The sequence below is a fragment of the Oncorhynchus gorbuscha genome, linkage group LG18, assembly GCF_021184085.1.
Source record: "Oncorhynchus gorbuscha isolate QuinsamMale2020 ecotype Even-year linkage group LG18, OgorEven_v1.0, whole genome shotgun sequence".
NCBI lineage: Eukaryota > Metazoa > Chordata > Actinopteri > Salmoniformes > Salmonidae > Oncorhynchus > Oncorhynchus gorbuscha.
In genome coordinates, this window is record NC_060190.1 from 24,398,773 (window position 1) to 24,416,007 (window position 17,235).

The window sequence follows — 17,235 nt, forward strand, 5'->3', positions numbered from 1 at the left end:
AAAACCTGACCAATTGCGTTTCAGTAGCCTGCACCAGCAATGTTCAATCGCTCGAATTTTCCCGTTATAAAATTATAGTAAGCAGTTGCGAGAGCAAAATGTGTTTTGGCGAACGAACTGGAAAATTGGTGTGAGTGGGATGAAAACACATCCGTGTGTGGAAGCGGTATACATGCGTGTGGAAAATGCCGTTGGGCTCGCTCAGTCACACTTGCAAGCCTTCAAGTTTAATTTGCGCACACCACGTTTGCCAGCGCTCGCGGAACACGTCCTCTGCTCGCTCGACCACATTTATCTTTCGATAAAAGTGTTTGATTGAGCAATGATGTTTCCTTCCTGATTTCTCGCGCCCGTTCGATTTTTATAATCGGATTTGACACCATACAGTTGAGTTGTAGTGGTTACTATGTGGTGTATACATTGGATTTATCCAACGTTTGCGTCAAATTGTATGCGTAGACTTTCCAGAAATAGTGACAAAAGGTGAGTGTTGAACTTTTGTTGCACACATAACCACTAAAATGTTGAAATGCATAATGAACAAAGTTTGACTGCAGAATTTATTCCGCAGTACTGATGCAATGACGCTGTCGGTTGCCCGCCATCCACCACCAACGCCCATCCTTGCAAGGCGATCTTTGCAAACTTTTAAGGCACTCAGCTGCCTCTGGTGGATGAATTGCCGTGTCGGCTCACAATGTGTAGCTCACTAGGACAGACATCTACTTTAATAAAGCAGTTGGTGGCTCCTGACCTGGTTTATTATCTACATGTAAAACTTTGCAGCTGGCCCATTTAGCGGAAATCGCAGCTGGGCAAGAAACGTCAACCCGACTTACACTCGTCACAGCTTTTGGAAACAATTTCCAGAAATTAGCTGTTATTTCTAGGTAACTACATACACAGTAATTTATGTACTGTAAAATAAAAATCCTACCTAAAAACAGTTTCCTATACCATTCATTCGTTTTATGGATTGGAAGAGATTCCATCCTCTTCATATGATGGCTGACAGGTGAAACCAGGGGTGGACTGGGACCAGAAATCAGCCCATTTTTTCCCTTGAGACACCACACTGGCCCATTTTCCCCCTAAGGTCCCCAATTAATTACATGAAGTTACCACGTGGCGGAGCAATTAAAATAAAAAAAGCAGTTTTACAGCTAATTTCCTGCAATTCTACACATGTTGCCATGATTTATGCAATGTTACAATGATATCTGAGTGAGAGTGACTAACAAAATAAATAAGGGCCCCCTGGAGGTCAGGGCCCCTTTGTGCCCTTGCGGTAATTACAACAGATATCTGGGTAGACTAGATTACCAATCCAGAAAAGGTTGCTTGGGCTAATTGACTGACGGTCAGTGACTGACATAGCAAGAGGAAAACTGTTGATGCACAACCTAATTTAGAAATTGTGTGTATTCTACTGTTCCGGGGCACCCTTGCGGCCCGGGTGCCCTAGACGACCACCTATGTTGCTTATGCCCCGGGCTGGGCCTTCCACCATTATTAGCCAGATAATTATCATTTTGTGCATATAAAGAAAACCAGTAGACTGCCCACCGGACTAAAAATGGGCCTGCATTTACCTGAAATGCCAGATGTTCAGTCCGCCCCTGGGTGAAACCATCCAAGATGTTGGGTTTGATTCTGGTCAAAGTGCAACTACTCAGTGATGATAGCTTTCCTCTTTCCCCAGTCTAATGGGATTTTAAGTATGGACATTTATGGATGCTAATGTTCGGTAATGGCGACTGGTCCACGAGGACTGATCGGCAGGAGTGTGTGTGTGTACGCTAGCAGGTCCTTCAGGCCTTATGATATACTGTCAAGCTAGATGTTGTTGAGGAGCCTCAATTATGAAAGCATCCATTTTTTCTCCTTTACACACAAACACTTTTGTTATCTGACACAATGATAAACCACTCCTATACTCCATCAGACACGTTTTATGTATGTGATAACACAATAAGATATTTATTGTACCAACTGGTATGTCTTTATTATAGACTAGCTTATGATCCATAGCTAACACATAGCCTCTAGTTTATATTGACATTTCAGGTGTCATGCAGCTATTCCATATGGAGAGAGTGCTTAGTTGAATGGTTGCTTTTTTGAGGTCCCCTTGGGGACTGGAAGGACCAGTGAGAGGATGACCTGGTTTAAATTTTCTCTTCTCTGCCTTGTTGGTAGCTACCCATTTTAACAGAGTCCATCCGAGCAGATGAGAATCAACTGTGCGGGTGGATTGGTTCTTTTTTTACTAAGGAATATTGTCATTTTATTCATCTACAGATAATTAGGTATACCTGAGGTCGTTTTGCGCTTCTCTAAGTCAATGTTGTTATTCTAACGGGTGCAGGTGTGGCTGTGGAAATCCAACGATTCTCTGTCCAGAGATAACAAGTAAGTCACCTACTTTGTGTGGCCGTTATTTAAAACCTGACTGCTGATCAAATATACATATTTTTAATAGGCTATGTGGTAGGCTACAGTGACCTTGCAACAAGCACGAGTGACAATGATTTATGGCAGAGATTTGACACTGAATGGAACGAATGTGATTCATTGTATTCTGTCCTCTAATTCTCTTAAGTTTTTGTGCTTCTGAGATGGCTTAGTAAAACGACAAAATTATCAGCTATAAATAGAGTAAAGGATACCATATGTCATATCTAATTTATTTAAGATGTAGGCTATTTAAAAACACCCGCTACTTGGCCGCTACCGCTCATTTGGCCTAAATCTGGTTCAATTCATGGTTTTAAATGGTTTAATTAATGTGCCTGTTCAGTAACGCACCGCTGTCTAACCCATTACAGACAGAAGATGTGATATATTACCTGTAATAAATATAAGGCAATGTTTATATGACCCCCCCCCCGTTCAAACAGCCCCTTATTTACCATTGTCATGCAGGTTTACCCCTTTTATACACATCAGTTGTTAACTTGCAAATTGATAGGGGAGGGAGTGGGCAGTTTTGTTAAATCATGGTAGCTATTTGCATTTCAAATTAGTGAGATATTTAACAATGGAAGTGTTCATGAATTTACTTGCAAAAAAGCAGAGAACAATTCACACAGACCCAATACCTGTATTTTTCACAGCGTCTGTGAAAATGCAGGAATAATGACAATACTCTTAGCAAAAAAAAGAAGTGCTATCTAGACCCTAAAAGAGTTCTTCAGCTGTCCCCATAAGAGAACAGTTTGAATAACCCTTTTTGGATCCAGGCATAACTTTTTGTGGTTTCTTGTGGAAGCATTTCTGCAGAAGGTACTACTTGGAATCCAAAATTGTTCTACCTGGAACCAAAAAGGGTTATCCTATGGGGACAGCAGAATAATCCCTTTGGAACCCTTTTTTCTAAGAGTGTTGGTCTTTAGGTGGCTTTTAATTTGCTATGTTTTTTACCACTTTAAGACATAACAAAAAGCAGGTAAAAAGAAACAGGCATGGTGAATTAGTGGAATCTATCTGTGTATGATAGGGGTAACGTTTCCTTATAAATGTACAGCATTATACTGGCAGCAGAGTTGCCAGCTAAATACTGTATTTTCATTTTACAGCAGGGGATGCTGTAAAATGTTTTACAGTAAGAAAAACAGAATTACAATACGGTAAATGAGCCTATTGTAATCATTACAGCAACACAGCTGTATTATATATTTACAGTAATTTACTGGCAACTCTGCTGCCAGTATAATGCTGTAAATGTACAATATGTTACCGTAATCAGTTTTATGGTACCAATATTCTTACTGTATTTTTTTTTACAGTAATGGTAATGGATGACTGGATTAATTAATTAAAATCATTGAGGGGAGGTGGGTTTACTTGACTGTAATTGCATCTGGTTGGCTGCTAGGTAATGTGCTTTCATATTACAGCATATAAAATATATACACTACATTTCAAAAGTTTGGGGTCACTTAGAAATGTCCTTGTTTTTGAAAGAAAAGCAATTTTTCAGAAATATAGTGTGCACATAGTTAATGTTGTAAATGACTATTGTAGCTGGAAACGGCAGATTCTTTATGGAATATAGAGGCCCATTATCAGCAGCCATCATTCCTGTATTCTAAAGGCTGTTTGGGGTTTTAGGCTGGGTTTCTGTACAGCACTTTGAGATATCAGCTGATGTAGGAAGGGCTATATAAATACATTTGATTTGATTTGATAAAGGCACGTTGTGTTAGCTAATCCAAGTTTATAATTTTAAAAGGCTAATTGATCATTAGAAAACCCTTTTGCATTTTGTTAGCACAGCTGAAAATTGTTGTCCTTATTTAAAGAAGCAGTAAAACTGGCCTTCTTTAGGCTAGTTGAGTATCTGGAGCATCAGCATTTGTGGGTCCGATTACAGGCTCCAAATGGCCAGAAGAAAAGCCCTATATTCTGAAACTCGTCAGTCTATTCTTGTTCTGAGAAATGAAGGCTATTCCATGTGAGAAATTGCTTAGAAACTGAAGATCTCGTACAACGCTGTGTAGTACTCCCTTCACAGAACAGCGCAAACTGGCTCTAACGAGAATGGTAGGAGGAGTGGGAGGCCCCGGTGCACAACTGAGCAAGAGGACAAGTACATTAGTGTGTCTAGTTTGAGAAACAGACGCTTCACAAGTCCTCAACTGGCAGCTTCATTAAATAGTACTCGCAAAACACCAAAGGAGAATCCGCGATGCTGGCCTTCTAGGCAGAGTTGCGAAGAAAAAGCCAAATCTCAGACTGACTAATAAAAAGAAAAGATTAAGATGGGCAAAAGAAAACAGACACTGGACAGAGATGGCTTTTTCTTTAGCTAACATAATGTGCCATTGGAACACAGGAGTGATGGTAATGGGCCTCTGTACGCCTATGTAGATGGATTATCTATAGCTCTGTCAGAGTGACCATCATGTTTTTGGTCACCTCTCTGACCAAGGCCCTTCTCCCCCGATTGCTCAGTTTGGCCCGGTGGCCAGCTCTAGGACGAGTCTTGGGGGTTCCAAACTTCTTCCATTTAAGAATAATGGAGGCCACTGTGTTCATGGGGACCTTTAATGCTGCAGACAGTTTTTGGTACCCTTCCCCAGATCTGTGCCTTGACATAATCCTGTCTCTGAGCTCAATGGACAATTCCTTCAACCTCACGGCTTGGTTTTTGCTCTAACATTGCACTGTCAACTGTGGGACCTTATAGAGACAGGTGTGTGCCTTTCAAAATCATGTCCAATCAATTGAGTTTACCACAGGTGGACTCCAATCAAGTTTTAGAAACATGTCAAGGACGATCAATGGAAACACCTAAGCAAAATGTTGAGTCTCTTAATGAAGGGTCTGAATACTTATTTAAATAAGGTATCTGTTTTTTTAAATGATACATTTGCAAACATTTCTAAAAAACTGTTTTCGCTTTGTTATTATGGGGTATTGTGAGTAGATTGCTGAGATTTGTAATTATTTAAATCAATTTTAGAATAAGTCTGTAACGTAACAAAATGTGGACAAAGTCAAGGGGTCTGAAAAGTCATCGAAGGCACTGTATCTTTATATATTTCCAAATATCTTTATTAGATATAAGGAGTAGACATGCTCCAGATACGCATGTCCTTAATTTCATATACGGAGCTCGGACATTCTCCGTGATGGGACAGTTTCTACATGCATCCAATCCGAACCTCAGAAATCTCCCTGCTACCATATGAGTCCAGGAGATATATCTAGGGTGAGATACGTTCAAGACACACACCTGATGCGCGTGCACCCGCTTTCACTTTGCGGCGTTAGAATATTCTACAAATATGTATGTGTCAACATGCTGACATACAGTGCCTTGCGAAAGTATTCGGCCCCCTTGAACTTTGCGACCTTTTGCCACATTTCAGGCTTCAAACATAAAGATATAAAACTGTATTTTTTTTGTGAAGAATCAACAACAAGTGGGACACAATCATGAAGTGGAACGACATTTATTGGATATTTCAAACTTTTTTAACAAATCAAAAACTGAAAAATTGGGCATGTAAAATTATTCAGCCCCTTTACTTTCAGTTCAGCAAACTCTCTCCAGAAGTTCAGTGAGGATCTCTGAATGATCCAATGTTGACCTACATGACTAATGATGATAAATACAATCCACCTGTGTGTAATCAAGTCTCCGTATAAATGCACCTGCACTCAGAGGTCCGTTAAAAGCGCAGAGAGCATCATGAAGAACAAGGAACACACCAGGCAGGTCCGAGATACTGTTGTGAAGAAGTTTAAAGCCGGATTTGAATACAAAAAGATTTCCCAAGCTTTAAACATCCCAAGGAGCACTGTGCAAGCGATAATATTGAAATGGAAGGAGTATCAGACCACTGCAAATCTACCAAGACCTGGCCGTCCCTCTAAACTTTCAGCTCATACAAGGAGAAGACTGATCAGAGATGCAGCCAAGAGGCCCATGGACACTCTGGATGAACTGCAGAGATCTACAGCTGAGGTGGGAGACTCTGTCCATAGGACAACAATCAGTCGTATATTGCACAAATCTGGCCTTTATGGAAGAGTGGCAAGAAGAAACCCATTTCTTAAAGATATCCATAAAAAGTGTCGTTTAAAGTTCGAGCTGTTTTGCAAGGAGGAATGGGAAAACATTTCAGTCTTTCGATGTGCAAAACTGATAGAGACATACCCCATGCGACTTACAGCTGTAATCGCAGCACAAGATGGCGCTACAAAGTAATAATAATAATAATAATATATGCCATTTAGCAGACGCTTTTTATCCAAAGCGACTTACAGTCATGTGTGTATTAACTTAAGGGGGCTGAATCATTTTGCACGTCCAATTGTTCAGTTTTTGGATTTGTTAAAAAAGTTTGAAATATCCAATAAATGTCGTTCCACTTCATGATTGTGTCCCACTTGTTGTTGATTCTTCACAAAAAAATACAGTTTTATATCTTTATGTTTGAAGCCTGAAATGTGGCAAAAGGTCGCAAAGTTCAAGGGGGCCGAATACTTTTGCAAGGCACTGTAGCTAGCTAGCCAAGTTGCTAGTTACATAGCTAGAAATGTTAGTTAACTAGCTAGCTTTTATTAATCAGTAATTTTGTACTTTAACCTTTATTTATACAGGTTTTTCACATTGAGATAACATGTTCAAGCGAGACCTGGTCCAATACAAAATACGCCTAAACGTTTTAAAATATTAGCTGTCTTCTTGAGGCTTGATTGGGGGTCCAAAAATAAAATCACTGAAGTGAAGGCAATTTCATTACTTGTTAGCTAGCTAGGCTACAAGTTAGCTTCTACCCCCCTATCAAGCCTAGCTGGCTAGCTTGTCCTACTGGCTGCTAGCCAAATTAGCTAATGTTCCTGATTCTACTTACTAAGATAAATAAAACATCTCAAATTAGCTTTAACGTTAACTTCTTTGAAGTATTTTCTGAACAGCTTCTCACTTTTTTGTTTCTCCAGTTGTCAGTTTGAACACACACACCGTTTACACACTAATTGTGGCGCCCATATTAAAAAAGTGACATTTGGAACTGATCAGCAGAAAACATGTGATTCTAGCTAGGCTTCCAGTTACAGTGCTTTTAGCTTTATCCAGAGGGAATATAAAAAAAGTATAGCTAGTGTCTGAAATAAGTATATGGATTTAATATTTGTCAAATTATTGAGCATGTCTTCAAAACACAAATAAGCATCAGAAATGTTCCTTTATTTAGCATATCAAAATGTATACACCCAATTTGTAAGTCGCTCTGGATAAGAGCGTCTGCTAAATGACTTAAATGTAAATGTAAATAAAGAAAATAATAATTAAAAACAGGTTCAGCCCCTGGTTCGCCCGTGATCTGGCAGAGTTACTCCAGTTCAAGAATTCCATTCGCTCGGCACACACATCTTTAGGCTGACTGGCTCTCGTTCAGGTAAATATGAAATAAGTACACTCATTCTATCCGGAAGGCCAAAGTTAGTTACTTAAAGGAGCAGTTCTCTCTCTGTGGGTCTAACCCCAAGAAGTTCTGGAAAACAGTTAAATATCTGGAGAATAAACCCTCGTCCTCACAGCTGCCCATATCCCTTACTGTTGACCATGTGGTTGTTACTGACAAGGAGCACATGGCTGAGCTCTTTAATCACCACTTCATTAAGTCAGGATTCCTATTTGACTCTGCCATGCCTCCTTGCCCATCCAACATTTCCTAATCTCCCACCCCTTCTATTGCGACCATCCCCGATGCTCCTCCCTTTTTTTCCCTGACCCACCAAAAAGTTTCTCCCTGGAGGCAGTCACTGAGTCCGAGATGCTAAAGGAGCTCCTTAAACTTGACCCCCAAAAAACAGCTGGGTCAGATGGTTTAGACCCTTTCTTTAAGGATGCTGCCCCTATCATTTCTGAGCCTGTCTCACGTCTCTGGGGAGGTTCCCATTGCTTGGAAGGAAGCCATGGTGTGTCCTTTATTTAAAGGGGAAGATCAAGCTAATTGTAACTGTTAAAGGCCAATTTCTATTTTGCCCTGTTTATCAAGTGTTGGAAAAACTTGTCAATAATCAACTGACTGGCTTTCTTGATGTCTATAGTATTCTCTCGGGTATGCAATCTGGTTTCCACTTAGGTTATGGATGTGTCACTGCAACCGTAAAGGTCTTAAATTGTGTCACCATTGCCCTTGATTCAAAGCAATGTTGTGCTGCTATTTATTTATTATATTGACTTGGCCAAAGCTTTTGATATGGTAGACCATTCCATTCTTGTGGGCCGGCTAAGGAGAATTGGTGTCTCTAAGGGGTCTTTGGCCACATTTGCTAACTTCCTCAAAGAGTGCAGTGTATACATTCAGAACAGCAGGTGTCTCAGCCACTGCTTGTCACCAAGGGAGTACCCCAAGGCTCAGTCCTCGGCCCCACACTCTTCTCAATTTGCATCAACAACATAGCTCGAGCAGTAGGAAGCTCTCTCATCCATTTATATGCAGATGATAGTCTTATACTCAGCTGGAATCTCCCCAAATGTGTTAAATGGTCTACAACAAAGTTCTTAATGTCCAACAAGCTTTCTCTTACCTTAAACTTATTCTGAAGATCTCCAAAACAAAGGTCTCGTGGTAGGGTAAGAATGCCCCCCGGTGTGATTGCTACCTCTGAGGGTTTAGAGTTGGAGGTAGTCACCTCATACACATGCTTAGGAGTATGGCTAGATGGTACTGTCCTTCTCTGAGCACATATCAAACCTGCAGGCTAAGATTAAATCTAGACTTGGTTTCCTCTATCATAATCGCTCCTCTTTCACTCCAGCTGCCAAACTAACCGACGTCGTTTCTCTTTGCTTATTTGAGCTGTTCTGCCATAATATGGACTTGGTCTTTTACCAAATAGGTAAAATCTCCTTACCAAACACAACTGATTGGCTCAAACACATTGAAGGAAAGAAATTACACAAATGTACTTTTAACAAGGCACACCTGTTCATTGAAATGCATTCCAGGTGATTACCTCATGAAGCTGGTTGAGAGAATGTGTCCCAACATTTGACTAGTACGGTATGTCTAAAAGACATCTGGATTCAGAATATGGTACATATCACAAAACTCAAAATATGCATTGGAAATTGTTTTAATTTCACAAGCTTGTATCATGATTTAACAACAGTTGCAAACTTGTAACATGACATTTGAATACATTTAATAAGATTTGCAAACATATATTAAGTCCATTTACAACTATAAATATTCTGCTATGAATCAAAAATACACATGCAGATTTTGAATCTGCGCATGCTCAGAGTTCTGTCACACTGTAGAAAGTTTTGTAAATTTGTAGGAAGAAATTTGCAAGTAAAATCTTGATTTGCGCTCTGGAGAAATAACCTTTTACTCCTGACCAATCAATTCACTCTGCCAAAACCACAGCTGCCTAACCATTGGCTGGATTGTTCCAATCAATCATCAGGAAGTAACTACCCACATAAGCAAGTGAGGAGGAGGTAAAGAAAACCATCTATGTAATCGTCTCTTAACTGTCTACATACATTTTCTGGTGAAAAGGCATGACAGTTTGCTTATGCAATATTTTTTTTAAACGGTACATTTACATTTAAGTCATTTAGCAGACGCTCTTATCACTGCACAAGACTGAAGAATAAGACAAATAGGCTACGTGTAGACTGGTAGCCCAATTCTGATCTTTTTTCCCCCACTAATTTGTATTTGAACCTATCTGATGTGATTGGTCAAAAGACCAATTAGAGGAAAAATGATCAGAATTGGGCTGCCAGTCTACACAGCCAGGGACAAGTGAATATAAAGTCAGTTCTTGTGTTTGAAGCAGTTCGTGTGAATTTGAGTTGTTACATACAGTCCATGTTAAATGGTTATGAGACAGAGATGGAGGCTCTTGCTGTAATCAAAGGTATCACTAAAGGCCCCCGTATTCAGTCAGGCAGCTTGAAGCAGATGTGTTCCACCATCCAACCCCTTATCAGGCCACTGCATGCTGTGATAGGGAGATGACACAATTCATTATGTACCTTTCATCACCAAAGCAGTGTTAGCATTTACTGCACATGTTGCTGAACAATCCATCCATTTCGTTACTATCATGGATCTAAATGGGAAATTCGAACAATATCAAATTCATAAGCATTGACTAATACTTCTAGGGTCCTGCAGTGGTCTAGCAACATGCTGCTTTCTAGTGATCTTAATTCCTCTGCACCTGAAATGCAACAAGAAAAACATGAATAACATTACGCCTAGTCAGTCAGTAACTTGGGTAATTAAACACTCACCTAAAAGGTGCACATCAGCCAAATGATGATGTCTATTTGCAGTGAAATTGGGAGGAACTTTCCTTGCCAACTTTTTCAGTCACCAATTAATTAATAAAACAAGCAGTGGAATGAGTCAGTTTGACAAAAAGTGTTCAAAAGTCTTAAAAACATAGCTATAATTAAGTTTTTATTTTCTAGAAATCAAGCTAACAATAACTGCAGTGATGATGGTGGGCGTTAGCTAGCTACCTTTCCCCTAGAAGTTTTAATTTAGATAGTTTATACAAATAACGTTAGCTATCAATCAGATGGTTAACTAGCAAATATTTGTTTTCCCCTCGTATCTAAAACTGCCTGATAAAACTTGCAAGTTGATGGTAAAAGCTAGGATGAATGTCAGAGGCCAGATAGCTAATAGCTAATTGCTGGTCTGGAGTTCGTCTGAAATGTACCATTATATTTCAAATGATAGGCTAACTATTGTCATGCCACGATTACCATCAAGTAGACCATTTTGTTTTTCTTGACCTCATCCTCTCTTGCTCATGTGGGTAGCTACTTCCTGATATTTGATTGATGAAAGGATCCAGCCAATGGTTAGGCGGCTGTGGTTTTGGCAGGGGGAATTGATTGGTCAAGAGTGTATGGTTATTTCTCCAGAGCGAAAATCAAGATTTTACTTGTAAATTTATTCCTACAAATTTACAAAACTTTCTACAACGTGACAACAATGACAGAACTAACGAACACACTCAAATTGAAAATCTGCAAGTGTATTTTAGATTCACAGCAGAGTATTCATAGTACTAAATTGACTTTCAATCATTCTGAATATAATATATATTCAAATTTCAAGTTACAAGTTTGCAACCATTGTTAAATCTTTCACACATCATGATAGAAGCTTGCAAAATTAAATGACACATTTGCGAATCGTCCTTGCAACCACGAATCTGAATGTGCGACCATGAAATTCTAAATACAAACTCACGTAGTTCTTTCATCATTATAATCCCATACCATTTTAAAAAATGAATCGAAGTACTGTATAAAAATAAGGGGTTAAATATACATGTAAAAATAAATAAATGATAATGTTTCCTGATCTTTCTTATATCTCTTAGATATAGGACAGACACTTCAGAACAAAGTCCCCCCAGAAAAAAGCAAAAGGAACCATCTGTTGTTCCATGTATTGAATCTGTTATTCAATGTATTTGTATGGACTAATAGCAGGAAGGCCAAAAATTATATTTTTTATAGATATTTTTATACTTCAAGAAGTCTTAAAATTCTAAATCAAATAGCTAAATGATCCTTGGTATGACCTTCTTCAAACAATTCCATATAGTTTAGTAGAACCCCCCTTCCCAGGTTTAGACAGGGCTTAGACACTTATTGGTAAACAAGAAAACAGTGAATATTCCTGAGTGGCTGAGTTACAGTTTTGATTTAAATATACTTGAAAATCTATGGCAAGACACAAAAATTGTTGTCTAGCAATGATAAACAACCAATTTGAGCTTGAAGAGTTCCACTTTGTTTACATACTCATCTCATATGTATATACTGTACTCGATACCATCTACTGTATCTTGCATATGCCGCTCTGTACCATCACTCATTCATATATCTTTATGTACATATTCTTTATCCCCTTACACTTGTGTCTATAAGGTAGTAGTTTTGGAATTGTTAGCTAGATTACTTGTTGGTTATTACTGCATTGTCGGAACTAGAATAATAATAATAATATATAATATATGCCATTTAGCAGACGCTTTTATCCAAAGCGACTTACAGTCATGTGTGCATACATTCTACGTATGGGTGGTCCCGGGGATCGAACCCACTACCCTGGCGTTACAAGCGCCATGCTCTACCAACTGAGCTACAGAAGGACCTACAATGCTGAAGCACAAGCATTTCGCTACACTCGCATTAACATCTGTTAACCATGTGTATGTGACAAATACATGTGATTTGATTTGAAAATAATAATAGGCAAATGTTGCACAATCCAGGTGTGGAAAGCTCTTTTACGCTGAACCCAAACCGGCTGGGCGTGTGAGCCATCGTGCGTTATCGCTATCGCCATCGTGCGCTATCGCTATCGTAACGTATTTTGTCCCACTACACCAAACGCGATCACGACAAGCAGGTTAAAATATCAAAACAAACTCTGAACCAATGACAATAATTTGGGACAGGTCGAAAAGCATTAAACATGTATGGCAATTTAGCTAGTTAGCGTGCACTTGCTAGCTAATTTGTCCTTTTTAGCTAGCTTGCTGTTGCTTGCTACATGTGATTTGATTTGAAAATAATAATAGGCAAATGTTGCACAATCCAGGTGTGGAAAGCTCTTTTACGCTGAACCCAAACCGGCTGGGCGTGTGAGCCATCGTGCACTATCGCTATCGCCATCGTGCGCTGTCGCTATCGTAACGTATTTTGTCCCACTACACCAAACGCGATCACGACAAGCAGGTTAAAATATCAAAACAAACTCTGAACCAATGACAATAATTTGGGACAGGTCGAAAAGCATTAAACATGTATGGCAATTTAGCTAGTTAGCGTGCACTTGCTAGCTAATTTGTCCTTTTTAGCTAGCTTGCTGTTGCTTGCTAATTTGTCCTGGGATATAAACATTGAGTTGTTATTTTACCTGAAATGCACAAGGTCCTCTACTCTGACAATTAATCCACACATAAAACGGCCACCCGAATCGTTTCTAGTCATCTCTCCTCCTTCCAGGCCTTTTCATCTTTTAATTTATAACCGGCAAAACAGTTCGTCTTTCAATCACCCACGCGGGTATAACCAATGAGGAGATGGCACGTGGGTACCTGCTTCTATAAACCGATGAGGAGATGGGAGAGGCAGGACTTGCAGCGCGATCTGCGTCAGAAATATAAAGGAGTTCTATTTTAGCCCTTGGCATCGCAGACGCGAGCAGTGTGGGTGCAATAATTGAATAACATAGATTTCTACAATTATTTTGCAGCGCATGCGGTATGGTCAGCCTATTATCCAGAAACACTCACAGCTGCAATTGCTATCAAAGGTGCTTTTAAAAAGTATTGACTCAGGGTGTGAATTCTTATGTAAATCTAATATTTTTGTGTTTTATTTTCAATACATTTGCAAGCATTTCTAAAAAACATGTTTTTTCACTTTGTCATTATGGGGTATTGTGTGTAGATGGGTGAAAAAAATCTATTTAATCCATTTTGAATTCAGGCTGTAACAACAAATTATAAGTCAAGGGATATGAATACAGTGGGGCAAAAACGTATTTAGTCAGCCACCAATTGTGCAAGTTCTCCCACTTAAAAAAGATGAGAGAGGCCTGTAATTTTCATCATAGGTACACTTCAACCATGACAGGCAAAATGAGAGAGAAAAAATCCAGAAAATCACATTGTAGGATTTTTAATTAATTTATTAGCAAATTATGGTGGAAAATAAGTATTTGGTCAATGACAAAAGTTTATCTCAATACTTTGTTATATAGCCTTTGTTGGCAATGACAGAGGTCAAATGTTTTCTATAAGTCTTCACAAGGTTTTCACACACTGTTGCTGGTATTTTGGCCCATTCCTCCATGCAGTTCTCCTCTAGAGCAGTGATGTTTTGGGGCTACTGCTGGGCAACACGGACTTTCAACTCCCTCCAAAGATTTTCTATTGGGTTGAGATCTGGATACTGGCTATGCCACTCCAGGACCTTGAAATGCTTCTTACGAAGCCACTCCTTCGTTGCCTGGGTGGTGTGTTTGGGATCATTGTCATGCTGAAAGACCCAGCCACGTTTAATCTTCAATGCACTTGCTGATTTCACGATACATGGCCCCATTCATTCTTTCCTTTACACGGATCAGTCGTCCTGGTCCCTTTGCAGAAAAACAGCCCCAAAGCATGATGTTTCCACCCCCATGCTTCACAGTAGGTATGGTGTTCTTTGGATGCAACTCAGCATTCTTTGTCCTCCAAACACGACGAGTTGAGTTTTTACCAAAAAGTTATATTTTGGTTTCATCTGACCATATGACATTCTCCCACTCTTCTTCTGGATCATCTAAATGCTCTCTAGCAAACTTCAGACGGGCCTGGACATGTACTGGCTTAAGCAGGGGGACACGTCTGGCACTGCAGGATTTGAGTCCCTGGCGGCGTAGTGTGTTACTGATGGTAGGCTTTGTTACTTTGGTCCCAGCTTTCGTCCCCCCGTGTGGTTCTGGGATTTTTGCTCACCGTTCTTGTGATCATTTTGACCCCACGGCGTGAGATCTTGCGTGGAGCCCCAGATCGAGGGAGATTATCAGTGGTCTTGTATGTCTTCCATTTCCTAATAATTGCTCCCACAGTTGATTTCTTCAAACCAAGCTGCTTACCTATTGCAGATTCAGTCTTCCCAGCCTGGTGTGATTTTCTGTACAATGCGATTTTCTGGAATTTTTTTCTCATTTTGTCTGTCGTAGTTGAAGTTACAGGCCTCTCTCGTCTTTTTAAGTGGGAGAACTTGCACAATTGGTGGCTGACTAAATAGTTTTTTGCCCCACTGTACTTTAATATCACTGTATATACAGTATATACACTGAGTATACATAATGTTAGGAACACCTGCTCTTTCCATGACATAGACTAACCAGGTGAAAGCTATGATCCCTTATTGATGTCACTTGTTAAATCCACTCCAATGAGTGTAGATGAAGGGGAGGAGACTTTTTCAAGCTTGAGACAATTGAGGGGAGGATTTTTCAAGCTTGAGACAACTGAGACATGGATTGTGTATGTGTGCCATTCAGAGGGTGAATGGGCAAGACAAAATATTTAAGTGCCTTTGAATGGGGTATGGTAGTAGGTGCCAGGCACACCGGTTTATATTATTATTATTATATTATTATTATTATATTATTATTATTATTAACTGCAACGCTGCTGGGTTTTCCACGTTCAACAGTTTCTCATGTGTATCAAGAATGGTCCACCACCCAAAGGATATCCAGCACACTTGATACAACTGTGGGAAACCTTGGAGTCAACATGGGCCACCATCTCTGTGGAATGCTTTTGACACCTTGTAGAGTCCATGCCCCGGGGAATTGAGGCTGTTCTGAGGGCAAAAGGTGGGGGTGCAACTCAATATTAGGAAGGTGTTCTTAATGTTTTGTACACTCAGTGTACACAAAATACTGTATGTATGAACCACGTCCACTTCTAGAGACCTTAACAAAGGCTTCCAAACTTGCAGTGACTACAGGGAAAACAGACCAAGGACATGACATTTACTCACCCATTAAAAGTTTGAGACTCGCTACCAATCCAATCTGTCCCCTATACCCGTAGAATTGTTGCGGTACTACTACCACATTACATTTGACATCTTTGTCATTTAGCAGATGCTCTTATCCAGAGTGACTTGCAGGAGAAATTCGGGTTAAGTACCTTGCTCAAGGGATATTGATAGAGTTTTTCACCTTGTCGGCTCTGGAATTCAACAGCTCCACGTGGTCTTCATCCATGGGGATGGATCACTGTATAGTGGAGGGGGCTGGGGAAGATTCAAGCCCTTCGACTGTATTCTCTCCTGGACTTCTTGCAGAGTCTCTGCTTACTGGGGGCCTATCCTCGGGCTGATCCCCGTGTGCAGCATTTAGTCCATCAGGAACCTGGTTTAGTGGCTGGTAATAGTAACCTCCATTATCCTCCTCCTCGTCTCCCACACCTGAAGGTAGACTCAGAGATATGACGTACAGTAGATGCAGAAAGTAAACAGCGTAGTGGGTCAATTTCCGCAACAACTAAGAGCGCTGAAGCGCAAGGTTCAACTTCCCTGCTGTTTTGGTGCCCTGGCTACCATTCGGTGAACAGCGTAATGTGCACACATGCACAAATGCGGAGATACTGTGTGAAAGCGAAGTCTTGCATCTCGTTTGTCTCAATATCTGTGGTGCTGCTCCGAGCAACGTGATTTTGCTGAGTCTACCTTTTAAATTGGTATAGTACTCTCACTCACAGGTGCAATAAATGTAGCCTCTTACAATGCATGCCTCAAAATATGCTAAAGCTAGAATCCTTAGTTTCAACATGCATTGTTGGACATATAAATTAATGATATACACCCATTAATTCTTGAAGAATATAACTTGCACTACATGAACAAAAGTATGAGGACACCTGCTCGTCGAACATCTCATTCCAAAATCACAGGCATTAACATGGAGCTGGTTCCCCTTCTCTGCTAACAGCCTCCATTCTTCTGGGAAGCCTTTCCACTAGGTGTTGGAACATTGCTGCGGGCACTTGCTTCCATTTAGCCACGAGCATTAGTAAGGTTGGGCACTGTTGGGCGATTAAGCCTGGCTCGCAGTAGGCATTCCAATTCATCCCAAAGGTGTTCGATGGGATTGAGGTCAGGGCTCTGAGCAGGCCAGTCAAGTTCTTCCACACCGGTCTCAACAAACCATTTCT